The 20,014-nt window shown below is 37.7% G+C and overlaps 1 pseudogene; it reads right to left on the reverse strand.

Moving 5' to 3' along the window:
* Window positions 1-11,695: 11,695 nt before the first annotated feature.
* LOC108176397 (cyclin-dependent kinase 1 pseudogene) overlaps window positions 11,696-20,014 on the reverse strand; it is a 104,922-nt pseudogene continuing 96,603 nt past the window's right edge.

Below are 20,014 nucleotides of genomic sequence, written 5' to 3' on the forward strand. Positions count from 1 at the left end.
CTCAATGGAATTGTTGCCTGAAAAGAGACCACAAAATAGGACAGTGAATATTTGGAGGAGCTTATGTATAACTACTGCAGGAATAAGCTGACACATGCCTGCAATAAAATTCATGCAAAAATAGAGTCAGATCAGCATTATGCTAAGTCAAATCACTACACTGAAATGAGAATAAATAACAATGTGGCTGGAACAAGATGACTTTAGGGAATAATGCGTTTAGTGAATAGCTCCAGATCATACAGACATTTTAATATCACGAGTTATAAAATTTAAATAAATATATGTGAGCATGCAGAAGTAGAATAATAATATCTCATACATAGAGCACTATGAATATCCCCATTTTTGACTGTGCAGAAATAAGATTATGTTTGAATTTAATTGTTGACCTACATATGAGCATATCAAAAAGGTAACTGACTTTGAGAGCTGTTTACTGAGAGAAAAGTAAATTAAAATGTACTTGCAGCATTTTTTTTAATTGAAGGAAACTTTTCTCTAGAGTTTCATGAAAGAAACAAACCAACAAATATTTTAAAAAAACACAAATGCTTAATATATCTGGTAAGACAAGGGCATCTCCTGTATAATTAATAAAATATAAAAATTTTTATGGAAATTGCGTTGTTCAGCTTTAACTTAAGTAAACTCCTGAAAAATATATATTCCAAAGAATGTTAGCCCTAATGGCTATGTGGGTGTACACACACATTCAAATTGTTTAGGATTTATATTTTTTCCTAGAGATTTAAAACAATGACCTTTGACTCTGTAAATTCTTGGATTAAATAATGGTTTACCTTTTACTAATTTAGCATGCAATTGTACAATGAATTTTTTTTATTTAAACTACTATTAATATCTTATATTATTAGTATTACATGTTATACCCATTAACAAATGCTTGTATGGCTCTTCAGGAGATAACATTCTCAAGATTATCCTGGAAAACCTCACAGGTGGAAAGATCTCGCATGACCACCGGGTGACTCCTTATGAATCTATGACCCTCCTCATTTGAAGTTGACATCTTTATCCTATTTTCCACAGGCTGGGAAACAATATATTTTTCTTACTACTTCATATTCTTCCTTAGTCAGAACTATATAACTCTTCATGGTCAGAAACATGGTAATGAAAAGGTAAAAGTCATCTTGCAAACCTATATTTACATTTAATTGCCTGTTTTATTGAGATAATGGTGGAGTCACATGAAGGAAGAAATAATAGAGATTCCTATATAAACTTTTCCTAAATATACTTTATGAGAATTATTGTGCAGTAGTATACCTAGGTTATCATCATCAATATAAACTACCAATATATTTATATTTTCTCACTTTTCTTTAAAACTTTGTGTATGGATTTAGATCTATACAACTTTGCTAAATGTGAAAAGTTGTGTATTTGCTACTACATTTAAGGTGTTGAACAATTTACTGTCATGAAAATCCCATCCTTTTTCTTGCCCTTTCATAATCTCCACCTCTTCCCAGCCTTTTGTGTAATTCCCTGGAAACTCATCTAAAGTATGTACATGGATTGTTGAATCATTTTATTGCTAGACAAATTTCATGGGATGCATGTACCATAGCATTTTAATGATTCCTCTGTTGGATATCTCAACAGATTCCATGGGTATTTGGAAAAATAGTGTGTTAATGCTATTTTGAGTTAAAAACCTATACATGTCTATTAAGTACAATTTGTGGATTGTGTTATTCAGTTCTTCTGTGTATTTGCTGATTTCTGTTTTTCCACTTGCTAAGAGAGGAGTGTTGAAGTCCCCAACACTCTTTTGGATTTTCTTATTTTTCTCTTCACTATTTCTATCGTATTTTACTGTCTCTTTTTTATTTGACACACTGTATCTATTTTTTACAATGATTATCTTTTAAAATTTGAGAGAAAGAGATTGAGACAGGGAGCGCCCATTTGCTGGTTCATTCCCTAAATGCTCACAACAAAGGCTGGGTCAGAACTGAAGCCAGGGCACAGAAACACAATATAGGTCTCCTCTATGGGTACCAGAGTCTTACCAGGGTCTTTCCAGAAACTGCATTGGTTGAAAGTTGGAATTAGGGGCTGGAGCCAGGAATCCAACCCAATCACTGTAAAATATGGGCATCTTAACCACTTGACTAAATATCAGTTTCTTCTGCCTCTATTTTGTGGCTCAGTTTTTAATTGATAAGCCTATAAGGTCATCATCTTCTTGGTGTACTAGTCCTTTCATTTTTTATGTATGTATGTATGTCTTACTTTCTCTCAAGTCCACTTCTTTTTCTAAGAAAAAAAAAAAAAAACAGCTTTTATAAAGCTTTTAAAGCAGTGAAAGCAGCAGGGGGAAACAGAAGCCAAGAGTTCTTCCATTCAATGGTTCACTTCCCAAATGCCCACAAAAGCCAGGGGCTGGGCCAAACTGATGTCCTGAATTCCATCTGAGACTCATATGTGGATGTCAGAGATCCAAGTACTTGAGTCATCACCTGCTGCCTCCCAGAGTGTCCATTAGCAGGAAGCTGGGTCAGAAGGAGACAGGGGATTTGGAATCCAGACATTCTGATCTGGGCTGTGAACATGCCAAGAGTCTGAACCACTGTGCCAGAACGCCCACCCCTTCGCAAGTCATTTTCTTCATTGTGTGTTCAACTTGATCAGATATTAAGTAGAGCCATTCATTATTTTTGATAAATATTTCATGACATATTTTCCTCATTTTCTGCTTTCAAATAACTTGCATTGCGAATTTGAAATGCATTTTTTATCAACATGTATTTCCTCCTGCATCTTTTTTGTAATTCACTCTCACAATATACCTTTTGATTTGTGTATTTAGATCATTTGCATTTAAAGTAAGTTTTGATGTTAACACTTAAGTATGCCATTTCATCACTTGTTTTCTATTTCATTCCTATCTTTCTCATTCCACTGTTTGTTATTTCTTATCTTTTTGTGATTTACTAGAATACTTTAAAGTTTCCATCTTAGCTTATTGATAGTGCTTTTGAATGTTTTTCCTGGAAATTTTGTATGGTTGTTCTGGATCTTATGTCATATATATTATCATGTATATTGTCTATTGGCAACAACACTTTGCTACTTTGAGTGAAATGTGCAAATCTCACTTCCTCACTTCTAGTACCATCTTCTTGAGTGTCAGATGGTGCTAAAATTTATGTTTCAACCACAAAATAGCTATTAAAAACTCACAAAAATGCTACTTCATGTATATTAATACTTGTTCTCCTTCCTTCCTTTTTTCACTGGATACTTAAAACTTTTAATAAGTGTAAGGTATTATAATTCAGAGCCATTCCTTTCCAGAAATTAATGATTTGCATATATTATTTCATTATCTCCATAGTGCTACTGCTCAGAATTCATATGAAGCATTTAAAACAGTGTTTAACATATAAATAGAGCTTAGTAACTAGGATATGTCATCAGTTTTAAATTCTGTTCACTGTTTAACATTCTCTGCACATTTCATTGTTATAGATTATATACTAACACTGTTAAAGCATGTTCTATGTAGCAATATGTCACAAATTCTTTGTGCTATGTGTATATAACTAGTTTATTATGCAAATCATTCTTTATTGGGGTGGAGCCAAGATGGTGGAATAGTGAGGGCACGCACCGATAGTCCGGGAAAATTTAGTTTAATAAAAGGGGAGTTACGGTAGCCTCAGAAAAAAGAACCAGGAAAATATTGCAGAGGAAACTCTTCTGGATCCAGTGGGCGTGAATTGGAGGACCTACTGGGAGAACAAGGTCGCCCACCGCACGAAAGCCTAGCCACGGGACCTTGCCGCTGAAGCCGAGCCGCGGGATCGAGCTGCGCAAGCTGCAGGGTCTGCGCGCAAGTGCTCGAAGGGGGGTGCAACAGCGGGGAGACTTGGGACATCCAGGGCTCCGAGTCCACACATCGGCGCTGGAAGGGGAGCGGACCTGCGTGGAGAGCGTGGGAGCCCACAGTTCGGGACACCAGCGGCAGACTCAACACACCAGCGCTGGAACGCGAGGTGAGCCGAACCTCAATAACCCGAGACACCGGCAGGCAAGCGGAGAGAGGAGACTAGAGCGAACGACCCCTGGTGGGGGGGGACTTCATCAGGCTAACTGGAAGAGAGAGAGAGGAAAAAAAAAAGAAAGGTGACTGGTACGGACACGGGTTTCTCTCTCTCCGCTCACCTCTCAAGGGCGAGCAAGACAAAGAGCAGGCGCCATCTTGGACATACGTCATAAGCAGAGCGACCTCAGGTCTGCACCGGCCCTGAGCCTAGCAGAAAAACCTGACTCTGGGCGGGGCGAATTAACAGGAGATTAGGACCTAGTAAATTTGTGGTGCTACTGAACTGAGACTGTGAAAAAGAGATGGTGGGGGAGAGAACTCACGGAATTCACATGAGCACTCTCCAGAGACGCTACAATTCCGTAACTTTGGCAACCCAGTGGGAGACTGAAGGAGAATTTGAGCCCACACTGAGGGCCGAACAGATTCCCTGTGTGGTCCTTGGGAAAGAGCTTCTGATCTCTGGCTCCTGCGGGTATATCATTTGCCTGCTAACTACCTCCAACTTCGGTCAGCTGTGCAGAATAACTTCCCTTTTGAATTGAAAAAAAAGAGAGAGAGAGAGAGAGAGAGAGAGAGAGAGGTTTACCACGCCCAACCTGGGAGTGTCACCTTTGGCACACCAAACAGAGCTCTCAGGCCACACCCATCTCAAGCCCTAAGGCTCCATCAAAAACAGATAGTCCACTTAATCTAGAGTCATAGTATAACAAGAAAAAGACCAAAGTGAAGAAACCAAATATCTCCAATATGACAAATAACAAACACAAAAACCAAGATAATAAAAACAAGGAAGAAACCATGAAGCCCCCAAATGAAAACGACACCCCAATTCAAGATTATGAGGATGATGACATAGAAGAAATGCAAGAAGCAGATATCAAAAAATTGATAAGAACATTAAGAAGTTCTAAAAAACAAATTCTTGAACTACAGAAATCCTTAATGGACAAGATAGAAAATCTCTCTCTTGAAAATGAAATATTAAGGAGGAATCAAAATGAAATGAAACAACTAGTACAACAGGAAACTGGGATAGTGACTGAAGTGAAGAATTCAATAGATCAAATGAAAAACACAATAGAGAGCCTTACAAACAGAATGGGAGAAGCAGAAGAGAGAATATCGGGCTTAGAAGACAGAGAAGAGGAAAGGATACAGTCAAACCAAAGAAAAGATGAGGAAATTGGAAATCTAAAACATATTGTCGGGAATCTTCAGGATACTATTAAAAAACCCAACATTCGGGTTCTAGGAGTTCCTGAAGGCATGGAGAGGGAGAAAGGATTAGAAGGCCTTTTTAGTGAGATATTAGCAGAAAATTTCCCAGGTTTGGAGAAGGACAGAGAAATCCTAGTACAGGAAGCTCACAGAACCCCTAATAAACACGACCAAAAGAGATCCTCACCACGACACGTTGTAATTAAACTCTCCACAGTGAAACATAAAGAAAAGATCCTAAAATGTGCAAGAGAGAAACGTCAGATTACTCTCAGAGAATCTCCAATCAGACTCACAGCTGACTTCTCATCAGAAACTCTACAAGCTAGGAGGGAATGGCGAGATATAGTTCAGGTACTAAGAGAGAACAACTGCCAGCCCAGAATATTATATCCTGCAAAGCTATCATTTGTGAATGAAGGTGAAATAAAGACTTTTCATTGCAAACAGAAATTGAAAGAATTTGTTGCCACTCGTCCAGCCCTGCAAAAGATGCTTAAGATGTGTTACACACAGAAACACAGAAACACGGTCATCAATATGAAAGAAGGTAAAGGAAGGAAACCCAGGAAGGAAAGCTCACAGCAAAAGATCACAGGGAATTCAAAGCATATATTAGAACTTATCTTTGGCAAATGGCAGGGCAAAGTTACCACTTATCATTAGTCACATTGAACGTGAATGGCCTGAACTGTCCAGTTAAAAGACACCAATTGGCTGATTGGGTTAAGGAACAAAACCCATCTATTTGCTGCTTACAAGAAACACATCTTTCCAACAAAGATCCATACAGACTGAAAGTGAAAGGCTGGAAAAAGATATACCATGCCAACAGAAATGAAAAAAGAGCAGGCGTAGCCATCTTAATATCAGACACCATAAACTTTACCACAAAAACCGTTAAGAGAGACAAAGAGGGACACTACATAATGATTAAGGGATCAATTCAACAGGAAGATATAACAATTATCAATGTATATGCACCTAACTACAGGGCACCAGTTTATCTAAAAGATTTGTTAACGGACTTAAAGGGAGACTTAGACCCCAATACAATAGTACTTGGGGACTTCAATACTCCACTCTCAGAAATAGACAGATCAATAGGACAGAAGATCAACAAGGAGACAGTAGATTTAAACGACACTATAGCCCACATGGATCTAACAGATATATACAGAACTTTCAATCCTACAGCTAAAGATTTTACATTCTTCTCAGCAGTACATGGAACCTTCTCTAGGATTGACCACATACTAGGCCATAAAGCAAGTCTCAGCAAATTCAAAAGAATTAGAATCATACCATGCAGCTTCTCAGACCATAAAGGAATGAAGTTGGAAATTAGCAACTCAGGAATCCCTAGAGCATATGCAAACACATGGAGATTGAACAACATGCTCCTGAATGAACAATGGGTCAAAGAAGAAATCAAAAGAGAAATCAAAAACTTTCTGGAAGTAAATGAGGATAACAGCACAACATACCAAAACTTATGGGACGCAGCAAAAGCAGTGTTAAGAGGAAAGTTTATATCAATAGGTGCCTACATCAAGAAATTGGAAAGGCACCAAATAGATGAGCTTTCAATTCACCTCAAGGATCTAGAAAACCTACAGCAAACCAGACCCAAATCTAGTAGGAGAAGAGAAATAATTAAAATCAGAGAAGAAATCAACAGGATTGAATCAAGAAAAACATTACAAAAAATCAGCCAAACGAGGAGCTGGTTTTTTGAAAAAATAAACAAAATTGACACCCCATTGGCCCAACTAACTAAAAAAAGAAGAGAAAAGACCCAAATCAATAAAATCAGAGATGAAAAAGGAAACGTAACAACAGACACCACAGAAATAAAAAGAATCATCAGAAATTACTACAAGGACTTGTATGCCAGCAAACAGGGAAACCTATTAGAAATGGATAGATTCCTGGATACACGCAACCTACATAAATTGAACCAGGAAGACATCGAAAACCTAAACAGACCCATAACTGAGACAGAAATTGAAACAGTAATAAAGGCCCTCCGAACAAAGAAAAGCCCAGGACCAGATGGATTCACTGCTGAATTCTACCAGACATTTAAAGAAGAACAAACTCCAATTCTTCTCAAACTATTCAGAACAATCGAAGAAGAGGGAATCCTCCCAAATTCTTTCTATGAAGCCAGCATCACCTTAATTCCTAAGCCGGAAAAAGATGCAGCACTGAAAGAGAATTACAGACCAATATCCCTGATGAACATAGATGCAAAAATCCTCAATAAAATTCTCGCCAATAGAATGCAACAACACATCAGAAAGATCATCCACCCAGACCAAGTGGGATGCAGGGATGGTTTAATGTGCGCAAGACAATCAATGTGATACACCACATTAACAGACTGCAGAAGAAAAACCATATGATTCTCTCAATAGATGCCGAGAAAGCATTTGATAAAATACAACACCCGTTCATGGTGAAAACTCTAAGCAAACTGGGTTTGGAAGGAACATTCCTCAATACAATCAAAGCAATTTATGAAAAACCCACAGCCACCATCCTATTGAATGGGGAAAAGTTGGAAGCATTTCCACTGAGATCTGGGACCAGACAGGGATGTCCACTCTCACCACTGCTATTCAATATAGTTCTGGAGGTTCTAGCCAGAGCTATTAGGCAAGAAAAAGAAATTAAAGGGATACAAATTGGGAAGGAAGAACTCAAACTATCCCTCTTTGCAGATGACATGATTCTTTATTTAGGGGACCCAAAGAACTCTACTAAGAGACTATTGGAACTCATAGAAGATTTTGGCAAAGTAGCAGGGTATAAAATCAATGCACAAAAATCAACAGCCTTTGTATACACAGACAATGCCATGGCTGAGGAATAACTTCTAAGATCAATCCCATTCACAATAGCTACAAAAACAATCAAATACCTTGGAATAAACTTAACCAAGGACGTTAAAGATCTCTACGATGAAAATTACAAAACCTTAAAGAAAGAAATAGAAGAGGATACCAAGAAATGGAAAAATCTTCCATGCTCATGGATTGGAAGAATCAATATCATCAAAATGTCCATTCTCCCAAAAGCAATTTATAAATTCAATGCAATAATACCAATCAAGATACCGAAGACCTTCTTCTCAGATCTGGAAAAATTGGTGCTGAAATTCATATGGAGGCACAAGAGACCTCGAATAGCTAAAGCAATCTTGTACAACAAAAACAAAGCTGGAGGCATCACAATACCAGATTTTAGGACATACTACAGGGCAGTTGTAATCAAAACAGCATGGTACTGGTACAGAAACAGATGGATAGACCAATGGAACAGAATTGAAACACCAGAAATCAACCCAAACATCTACAGCCAACTTATATTTGATCAAGGACCTAAAACTAATTCCTGGAGCAAGGACAGTCTATTCAATAAATGGTGCTGGGAAAATTGGATTTCCACATGCAGAAGCATGAAGCAAGACCCCTACCTTACACCTTACACAAAAATCCACTGAACATGGATTAAAGACCTAAATCTACAACCTGACACCATCAAGTTATTAGAGAACATTGGAGAAACCCTTCAAGATATTGGCACAGGCAAAGAGTTTCTGGAAAAGATCCGGGAGGCATAGGCAGTCAAAGCCAAAATTAACTATTGGGATTGCATCAAATTGAGAAGTTTCTGTACTGCAAAAGAAACAGTCAGGAGAGTGAAGAGACAACCGACAGAATGGGAAAAAAAATATTTGCAAACTATGCAACAGATAAAGGGTTAATAACCAGAATCTACAAAGAGATCAAGAAACTCCACAAAAACAAAACCAACAACCCACTTAAGAGATGGGCCAAGGACCTCAATAGACATTTTTCAAAAGAGGAAATCCAAATGGCTAACAGGCACATGAAAAAATGTTCAAAGTCATTAGCAATCAGGGAAATGCAAATCAAAACCACAATGAGGTTCCACCTCACCCCGGTTAGAATGGCTCACATTCAGAAATCTACCAACAACAGATGCTGGCGAGGATGTGGGGAAAAAGGGACACTAACCCACTGTTGGTGGGAATGCAAACTGGTCAAGCCACTATGGAAGTCAGTCTGGAGATTCCTCAGAAACCTGAAGATAACCCTACCATTCGACCCAGCCATCCCACTCCTTGGAATTTACCCAAAGGAATTTAAATTGGCAAACAAAAAAGAGGTCTGCACCCTAATGTTTATTGCAGCTCAATTCACAATAGCTAAGACCTGGAACCAACCTAAATGCCCATCAACGGTAGACTGGATAAAGAAATTATGGGATATGTACTCTTTAGAATACTATACTGCAGTAAGAAACAACGAAATCCAGTCATTTGCAACAAAATGGAGGAATCTGGAACACATCATGCTGAGTGAAATAAGCCAGTCCCAAAGGGACAAATACCATATGTTCTCCCTGATCGGTGACAACTGACTGAACACCAAAAAGGAAATCTGTTGAAGTGAAAGGGACACTATGGGAAACGGTGACTTGATCAGCATAGCCCTGACTGTTAATGAACAACTTAATACATTATCCCTCTTAGTAGTTGTTTTGTCTGTTCTGCTTAATATGACTGGTTTAATTCTGTAATTAATACACAGTTATTCTTAAGTGTTGAAATTTAACTGAAATGTGATCCCTGTTAAACATAAGAGTAGGAATAAGAGAGGGAAGAGATATATAATTTGGGACATGCTCAAGCTGACTTGCCCCAAATGGTAGAGTTAGAAACATACCAGGGGACTCCAATTTAATCCCATCAAGGTGGCATGTACCAATGCCATCTCACTAGTCCAAGTGATCAATTTCAGTTCACAATTGATCATAATGAAAGGACTAAGAGTCAAAGGGAGCACATAAACAAGTCTAGTACCTGCTAACACTAACCGATAGAATAAATAAAGGGGAGAGTGATCCAACATGGGAAGTGAGATACTCAGCAGACTCATAGAATGGCAGATGTCCTAAATAGCACTCTGGCCTCAGAATCAGCCCTAAAGGCATTCAGATCTGGCTGAAAAGCCCATGAGAGTATTTCAGGCATGGAAAGCCAAGACACTCTGGCAAAAGATCTCTGTGAGTGAGATCCCAGTGGAAAGAACAGGTCTTCAAAGAAGGAGGTACCTTTCTCTGAAGGGAGGAGAGAACCTCCACTTTGACTATGACCTTGTCTAAACAAGATAAGAATCGGAGAACTCAGAGGGCTTCCATAGCCTTGGGAACTCATGACTGGAGCATAGGGAGATTACTGATGCCATAGACAGGAGTGTCAATTGGTAAAGTCAACAACAGGAGTCACTGTGCACTTACTCCTCATGTAGGATCTCTGTCCTTCATGTGCTGTACATTGAGGCTTAATGCTATAACGAGTACTCAAACAGTATATTTCACTTTGTGTTTCTATGGGGGTGCAAACGATTGAAATCTTTACTTAATGCATACTAAACTGATCCTCTGTAAAAAAAAAAAAAAAAAAATTATCAACTCCCAACTTGACTCTCACTGGGATTAAACATGACAATAGGTCTGATCTGATTTCATCATCATTTTAAAAAAATCATCTATTATTCCTCACTTTATGTTTCCGTGTGGGAGCAAACTGTTGAAATCCTTACTTAATGTATACTAAGCTGATCTTCTGTATATTAAGATAATCGAAAATGAATCTTGATGTGAATGGAAGGGGAGAGGGAGTGGGAAAGGGGAGGGCTGTGGGTAGGAGGGACGGTATGGGGTGAAGCCATTGTAACCCATAAATCGTACTTTGGAAATTTATACTCATTAAATAAAAGTTAAAAAAAATCATTCTTTATCTGCAATTTCTTGCTCATCTTTCAAAATTATTTCAAGTTTCATGCTTTGTGGTATTAATATACATAATGTTTGTCAGAGAAATCCACATTAGGTGATACAACAAAACAGGTACAAAGGTTTAGATACTTTTTTTTTCTGTGGGACAAACTGTATTTGTAGGGCATACAATTCTGATTTCTTCCTCACACAAATCCTGGTCCCTACTTTTCATATGTGCTGGTCCCCACTAAACAATCCAAACAGTCTGTTTCCAGAGGACACAAGCACCAAAAAGACTATTATGAATCTAGCCAAGTTTGCTTCTTAGGCAGTGAATTTGTATGGAAAAATAATTATTTTTTTTTCAACATTAGATGTATAGTTTTATGATAATCAAAAATATTTATTACAGTGAGATCTTCAAGCATACATGGAACTATTATATTTAGATTCAAATGGTAAAATATTTATATTTTAAGTCATACTTTTGAAATTAAAAGGAAGAATAACATATTTTGCAACAAAGAAAAGAGAAATATATAAGACAAAAATAAGAGCTGACAGTAAAAACTTAACTATTCATTCTTGATGTAATATAAGAAAGCTTTCTGCCAGAGAGCTAAATCTTCTTACTCTGTCTAAATCATCAAAATATGGATGACTCAGTGCCATTTTGCCAGAAATCCATTTGGCAGAATCATAGACTAATATTTTTGAGAGAAAACCCAAAGAATTTCATCCAAATTTTTGACATAGGATGCTAAGCTTCCTGGTTTCCACTTGGGAAATATATTCTTGCAGTCCTGTAAAATATCTGCTTCTGAGCACATGTCTTTATTGACGGTGCCTAAGTCTCTGAAAATCCTAAAGAGTTGATCAATTTTTGAATTCCCATGGAAAAGTGGAGTCTTGGTTGTTAATTCTGCAAACACGACAACTGTAATGCAATGTCAACTGGAGTTGAGTAACAAGGTGACCCCAGAAATCTATGTGGAGGTCTGTACTAGAGTGTTACTATCTCATACGTGTATACTCTAGATGTTCCAAAAGCTCTGTCAAGGCCAAAATCAGTCAGTTTAATAGCTCCTTTGACATCAATCAGTAGATTTTAAAGACTTAAGTCTGTATGAAGAACTCTTCTACAATAACCAAACACTAGTCCCTCAAGAATAGATTACAAAATGCTCTTAACAAGTGAGAGGCCCATGTACTGACCAGAAAGGATTGAACTTAATTTATCCTTGAGTGCCATGGAAAATAATTCAAAAATGTATATGGTCTGCAATCATGTATAAGCACACCTTGAAGAATCTCAATATTTGAATGGTGAAGTTTTTAATGGGAAAATTTCCCAAATTACAGTACTAGGGACTCTTTCCTCTTCACTTTCTTTTTTTTTTAACTTTTATTTAGTAAATATAAATTTCCAAAGTACAGTTTATGGATTACAATGGCCCCCCCATAATTTCCCTCCCACTCGCACCTCTCCCATCTCCCGCTCCCTCTCCCATTCCATTTACATCGATTCATTTTCAATTATCTTTATATACAGAAGATCGATTTAGTATATATTAAGTAAAGATTTCATCAGTTTGTACCCACACAGAAACACAAAGTGTAAAAATACTGTTTCAGTACTAGTTATAGCATTATTTCACATTGGACAACACATTAAGGACAGATCCCACATGAGAAGTAAGTACACAGTGACTCCTGTTGTTGACTTAACAATTTGACACTCTTGTTTATGGCATCAGTAATCTCCCTAGGCTCTTGTCATGAATTGCCAAGGCTATGGAAGCCTCTTGAGTTCGCTGACTTCGATCTTATTCCGACAGGGTCATAGTCAAAGTTACTTGCAGATCGAAAGTGAAAGGATGGAAAAAGATATCCCATGCTATCAGAAACCAAAAAAGAACTGATGTAGGCATCCTAATATCAGACAAAATAGACTTTAACATAAAAACAGTTGAAAGAGAAAGAAGAGCACTATGTAATGATTAAGGAATCAGTTCAACAGGAAGATGTAACTATTACAAACATGCATATTATAAATATGCACCTAATTACAGGGCATCTGGATAGCTAAAATGAATATTAATGGATATAAAGGGAGACATAGACTCAAATACAATAGTAATGAGGGACTTCCATACCCCACTTTCAGGAGTGGATGGATCAACCAGACAGAAAACCGGTGAGGGAAAAACAGAGTTAATTGACACTATAGACCAAATGGATTTAACAGATATCTACAGAATATTCCACCCTAAAGCTGCAGAACACATTCGTCTTACCAGTACATGGAACTTAAAAAAAAAATTCAAAGCCATACCATGCTTCTCAGACCACAGTGGAATGAAGTTGAAAATCAGCAATTTAGGAATCTTAAGAACATATACAAACATATGGAGATTGAATAACATGCTCCTGAATGAACAGTGGTTCACAGAAGAAATCAAAAGGGAAATCAAAAAGTTTTTAGAAACAAATAAAGATGATAACACAACATATCAAAACTGATTGGATATTGAAAAAGCAGTGTTAAGAGGAAAGTTTAAAACAATTGGCGCCTACATCAAAAATTTAGAAAGGCACCAAATAAATGAGCTATCAATGTATCTTAAGGGCATAGAGAAACAACAGCAGACCAAACCCAAAACTGGTAGGAGAAAAGAAATAATTGAAATTAGAGAAGAAATAAACAAAATCAAAACAAAAATATAATAGAATAGATCAGCAAAACAAAGAGCTGGTTCTTTGAGAAAATAAACAAAATTGATACACCATTGGATGAAATAACCAAAAAATGTAGGAAGAATACCCAAATTAATAAAATCAGAGATTAAAAACAAAATGTAAAAGCAGACACCAAATAAATAAGAAGAAACATCAGAAATTACCACAAAGAGCTGTATGCCAACAAATTGGGAAACTTAGAAGAAATGGATAGATTCCCAGACACATACAACCTACCTAAATTGAACCACAAGGACATAGAAAACCTAAACAATCCTATAACCAAGACAGAAATTGAATCAGTTTATACACCCTCTCAACAACAATAAAAAAAGCCCAAGGCTGGCTGGATTCACTGCTGAATTCTACCAGATAGTATGGAGATACCTCAAGAATCAAAATATAGACCTACCTATGACCAAGCCATTCCACTCCTGGGAATCTACCCAAAGGAAATGAAATCAGCATATGAAAGAGGTATCTGTACATCCATGTCTATTGTAGCTCAATTTATAATAGTTAGGACATGGAATCAACCGAAATGCCTGTCAACTGAAGAATGGATAAAGAAATCATGGGATATGTACAGCTTGGAATATTACACAGTGGTAAAAAAAAAAATCTGGATATTTGCATCAAAATGGATGAAACTGGAAAACATCATACTTAGTGAAATAAGCCAGTTCCAAAGAGACAGTCACCAAATGTTCTCCCTGATCTGTGATAACTAAAAGAACACCCAAAAGGCAACCTGTAGAAATGAAACTGACACTTTGAGAAGCAATCAATTTGAATAGCTCTTGTCTTGAGTGATGAGGAACAGTTTTTCCTTTTTTCTTTTTTCTTTTCTCTTTGTTCCTCTTTCTCATACTATCTGTTGAACTTTTACCCAAGGTAGAGAAAATCATATTGTGTAAAGTAAACTGAAAATAGAACTTAGTAAAAGATCTAAAAGTGGAAATCAGAGAGGGAAGAGGAAGGGGGATGGGACTATGAATGCGAGTGTGCACACAGTGGGAAGAATCACCATACTCCTAAAGACATAACTGTGAAATGTATGAAGTTTGCAACGGCAAAATGGTACAGCTCTCCATTCGTTCATATGGATCTACTTCTAAGGGTACAGTTTAAAAACTTACTGTGGGACCCCAAGCCCCCTTAAGCTGGGTGGGAAAAAATAGCATTTTGAATGATACCGTGAGCATAGAGATAAGATTAAGTGATTAAGTCGTCATATAGATAGGATTTAGTTTTTTGTTTTTTTTTTTTAAGGGAAAAATGTATTGGGGAAAACCAAGCAGACTGTAGGGAAGGGGGGGAAGAAGGATAAAGGTGGAGAAGAAGAGTGTAAGAGAGAGAGAGAGAGAGACAGAGACAGAGGTCAGGAGACAGAGAGAAAGAGAGAGAGCCACATGTTCAGGAACAGTTCCTTTTAAAACTTTGCCAGGGGGCAGGCAGGGAAGTAGGAGCAGCGAATCCCATTAGGATGGCAGTGGAGCTTGACACCAGTGGTTGGGCCATGTGGCCACCTGGCTTCCAGCAATGGCAGCGGGGGCTAGAGCTTAGAATGGGGTCAGGGTGTAGATCGCACCATAGATAAGACTGTTCCATTTTACTAACATTCCCCCTTTCTGCTTTTTATAAAGTAGGAGTTGTGTGGGATTACATTAGTCCCAAAAGTCCAGAAAGGCTAGAGGGACGATGATCTGTCTTTAGAGCTGCTTCCTGCTGACATGGGTGACGAGGTACTCTTCGCTGGCATGGGGTGATATCTCAAGCTGCTGTCTCCTGGGTGGAGAGCCGAGTATATCCCTGTAGCAGCAACAGCATTTGGTTGACCGCCTGGTTGCTGAAGGTCTTGGTTTGTTCCATTATCACCTCCTGTAAACACTTAAACAGATACAGTAATTTAAAAGACAGGGTGAGAATAAAGAGGCTATGATTACAAAGGAATGAGGCCGCAGATGGGCCAAATAGTGTCTAGAACAAAAGACAAATTCATTGGATAACCTAAAAGAGCTGCTGTCTAAACTATGACTAGGTTCTCCAATTGAGAGGCAAATAGACACTGACAGAAGGGCTTGATAATAGTCTGGTAGGCCTTAAGGCCTTGTCAGTTATCAGGCCTAGACTTATCTATCGCTTCACATGGGGGGGGTACATCCTAATGGAGGTGTGAACCTCTTGGGGAAGGCACCCTGTTGATTTCCATTACCTAGCTGGCCTGGGAGGAGAGCTTGCCAGGTAAAGGCAGGTGGCATTTTCTGCCTGTAATGTTATTGACCATACTTGGCCATACCCTCAGCAGCGTTGGTCACTTTGGAAGCTGGGCCAAGTGAAAGGCTCTTCAGCTTAGAGCCAGCAAGAGCTGTGGCTCTGACCTAGGCATCCTTTGACTCCAGGGCAGTTGATAGGATTAAGTTTTATAGTGACCATATAAATAGGACTAAATGTTTGATAGTAATAATAGAATCAGAAAAAGAGTGAATGCTCTAACATGGGAAGCAATGCATACAGCAGGCTCATAGAATGACAATCAATTCAAATCACATTCTGACCTCAGAATCAGCCCTTAAGGCATTCTGCACTGGCTGAAAAACTCAAGAGAGTACACCAGGCATGGAAAGCCAAAACACTGTGGCAAAAAGTGTCCCACATGAAGGACTTCCATGGTGAGACCCCAACAGACAGAAGTGATCATCAAAGAAGGATGTACTTTACTCTAAAGGGAGGAGGGAACTTCCACTTTGCCCATGGCCTTTTCTAAATACGAAAGGAGTCAGTGAATTCAAACAGCTTCCATAGCATTGGAAGCTCATGTCAAGAGCCTCGGGTGATCATTTATATCATGCATGAGTGCTAATTGTTAAATTAACAACAGAGGTCACTGTACACTAAAATCCCATACAGAACTTCTGTATTCAATGAGTTGGATTATGAGAGCTAATAGAAAAGCTCGATCACAAAGATTCACCTCATTTTAACATATTAAGTGGAGAACATTATCTATATATCATAAGCTATAGTAATGTCTAAGTGCTCACAAAAGATGCATCATTTTTGGACCCTTCTCCAAAGTTAAATCCCTCAACAACAAAAAATTATATCTATATCTATAACTACATATAAAGTCTATATCTATATTTTGATATAAATATAAATCTATGTAGATAAATATATATTTATATAGCTATGTAGATTTATATATTATTTATTTATATATAGATATATAGATAGATTAGTCAAATCTCAGAAAGTTTTACTTATCTTGAATTAAAAAGCACTTTCTTTCCTGATTGCAAAAAAAATCAGTTGGTGTTCTATTGCACAGGAGGATAATACAGTTAACAATAACATACTATACTTTTCTAAATAGCTAGAAGAAAGACTTTAAATTTTTACACTACAAAGAAACCTTCAATATATTAAGTGATGGATACAACTATCCTAATATGATCATTAAAATGTATGCATGAATCAAAATATTACATTGTACCCCATAAATATGTACAATTATTGTTTGTCAATAAATAATTGTCTAAAATAAAAGCAAAGACAGAAGATGACATAGACTTTGGTATTTTCTCAAATACAGATGTAAAGGGAGATGAAGAGAGGTCATTATAGATGTAAAGGGAGATGAAGAGGTGCTGTGATGTAGTGGGTAAAGCCACCGCCTGCAGTGCCAGTATCCCATATGGGCACCAGTTCCAGTCCCGGCTGCTCCACTTCCAATCTAGGTTTCTGCTATGGCCTGGAAAAGCGGTAGAAGATGGCCCAAGTCTTGGGTTCCTGCACCCACATTGGAGACCTGGATGAAGCTCCTGGCTCCTGGTTTCAGATTGGCTTAGCTCCAGCTGTTATGGCCATCTGGGATGTGAACCAGTAAATGGAAGACTTCTCTGTCTCTGCATCTCTATAACTCTGCCTTTCAAATGAATAAATAAATATTTTAAAATAAATCTTTAAAAAAAGGTGATGAAGAATCATATATTGGGGTTATAAAACAAAACGAAGAACGTTAATGATCAGAACTATCATTAAATGGGAATGAATGAAATGAACACTAGAATGAAAATTTTTTTTTACATGTCAACACTGACTCAATTTTATTTTTAAATGTTTTTGACCTATTATTAACTGGATCCAAATATATGAAATTCAAGGATATGGAGGGATGACTTATATACTCATGACACATTTCCAATAAATGTAATACAAATATCTGTTTTACATAAAGACTTAGAGGCTTAGAACTATCACAAAGATTGAGATGATTCTCTGTCTCCATACACAGTTGCTTATAAACTATACAAAAAATGTTTAACTTTGGGAGATGTAGATGTGTCTGGAATGGAGCCAAAGTGCCTGGAGAGGAGGTAGACATGAGAGTTGATTCTAGCTTCCTTACTGGCTAGCTGTGTGATCCTGGACACATTATTTAATCTTTTAAGTCCCTTCCTCTTTTAAAATCTTAATAAGTTTATATTCATATTATATATATATTTTTTTCTTTAAAAAGAAAATAATGTATAGAAAATACATAACTGTACTTATTGTTTTTCTAATCAAGAGAAAATCCCATAGATCAACATGAAATTTTAGGGGTAGTTATCAAATCTTCTTTTCCTAAGTTCTTGGTATATCCTTCTTTCTAAAATGTTGTTTATTTATTTTCAGTTTATTTCAAAGGTGGAGAGAGAGAGAGAGAGATCTTCCATTTACCCAAAGTCAGGAGCCCAGAATTCAATCCAGTTCTCCTGTCTGGGTAACAGGGACCCAAATCCTTGGGCCTTCCTCTGCTGCTTCCCAGATCGCACATTAGCGGAAGCTGGAATCAGAAGCAGAGCTGATAATTGAACTTGGGCACTCCAGTAAGGAATATGGGCATCCTAAGTGGTACTAGAATGAAATTTTAAACAATATATATTGTTTATTTAAGATGTATTTATATGAAAGACTGATAGGGAGGGAGAAGAGAGTGGGAGAGAAAGGGAGAGAAAGTCAGAGAGCAAGAGCGAGAGAGAGAAAGAGCAAGAGAGAGAGAGAGAATCTCCCCTCTGCTGGTTAATTCCTCAAATAGCCACAGTAACCATGTCTGGGCCCAGCTGAAGCCAGGAGCTGGGAAAACCATCCTGTTCTCTCACAAAAGTGGCAGTGACAGTAACTGGGCCATATTTAGCTGCCTTCTCAAGTGCATTAACTGGAAGCTAGATCCAAAGTGGAGCAGCTAGGGACTCAAACCCACACTCTGATATGGGATACTGACATTTCAAGTCACAGCCTAATCTGCTGTACCATAATGCCTGCTTCATGATATGTGTGTGTTTGTGTGTGTGTGTATAATACACAATTTTTATATATATATATATATATATATATATGTCCGTGTGTGTGTCTGTATATATATATATATATAATTTTTAAAGATTTGTTTTATTTATTTGAAAGTCAGAGTTACACAGAGAGAGAGGAGAGACAGACAGAGAGAGATCTTGCATCTACATCTGATGGTTCACTCCCCAATTGGCTGCAATTGCCGGAGCTGTACTGAACCAAAGCCAGGAGCCAGGAGCTTCTTCCAGGTCTCCCATGCTGGTGCAGGGGCCCAAGGACTTAGGCCATCTTCCACTGTTTTCCCAGGCCATAGTAGAGAGCTGGATCAGAAGTGGAGCTGCTGGAACTTGAATCAGCACCCATATGGGATGCTGGCACTGCAGGTGGCAGCTTTACCCACTACTCCACAGTGCCTGCCCCTGTATTTATTTTTTAAGCTATTCCACCTAAAATGTTCAAATCCTGGATGAATTAAGTGCTCAAAAATATATATATGTGTGTTTTAATAACAGTTATCTTAGGAGAAATGTCTAATTGTATATTTACTATATGCTTTCTATTAGGATGTTATAATAATAGCTTGTGGTAGATGTAAACAGAGACAGTTGGGCATGACATTACAGATACAATACTTCTTTTTTCTTCTCCTCCTTTTTCTCCTTCCCCTCTTCTCTGCCTTCTTTTCCTTTTTGAAGGAGAAATGCAATAATGAAATCCAAACCGGGCAACTTACTAAGATCTACCCATTGCTTAGTTGATGGAGAGAGGAATCTGTGCATGAGGCAATAACACATTAGAGAAAAAGAAATTAAACACAGAAAA

Source organism: Oryctolagus cuniculus, chromosome 2 (genome assembly GCF_051225735.1).
Source record: "Oryctolagus cuniculus isolate XC-2025 breed Fujian yellow rabbit chromosome 2, ASM5122573v1, whole genome shotgun sequence".
NCBI classification, from domain to species: Eukaryota; Metazoa; Chordata; class Mammalia; order Lagomorpha; family Leporidae; genus Oryctolagus; species Oryctolagus cuniculus.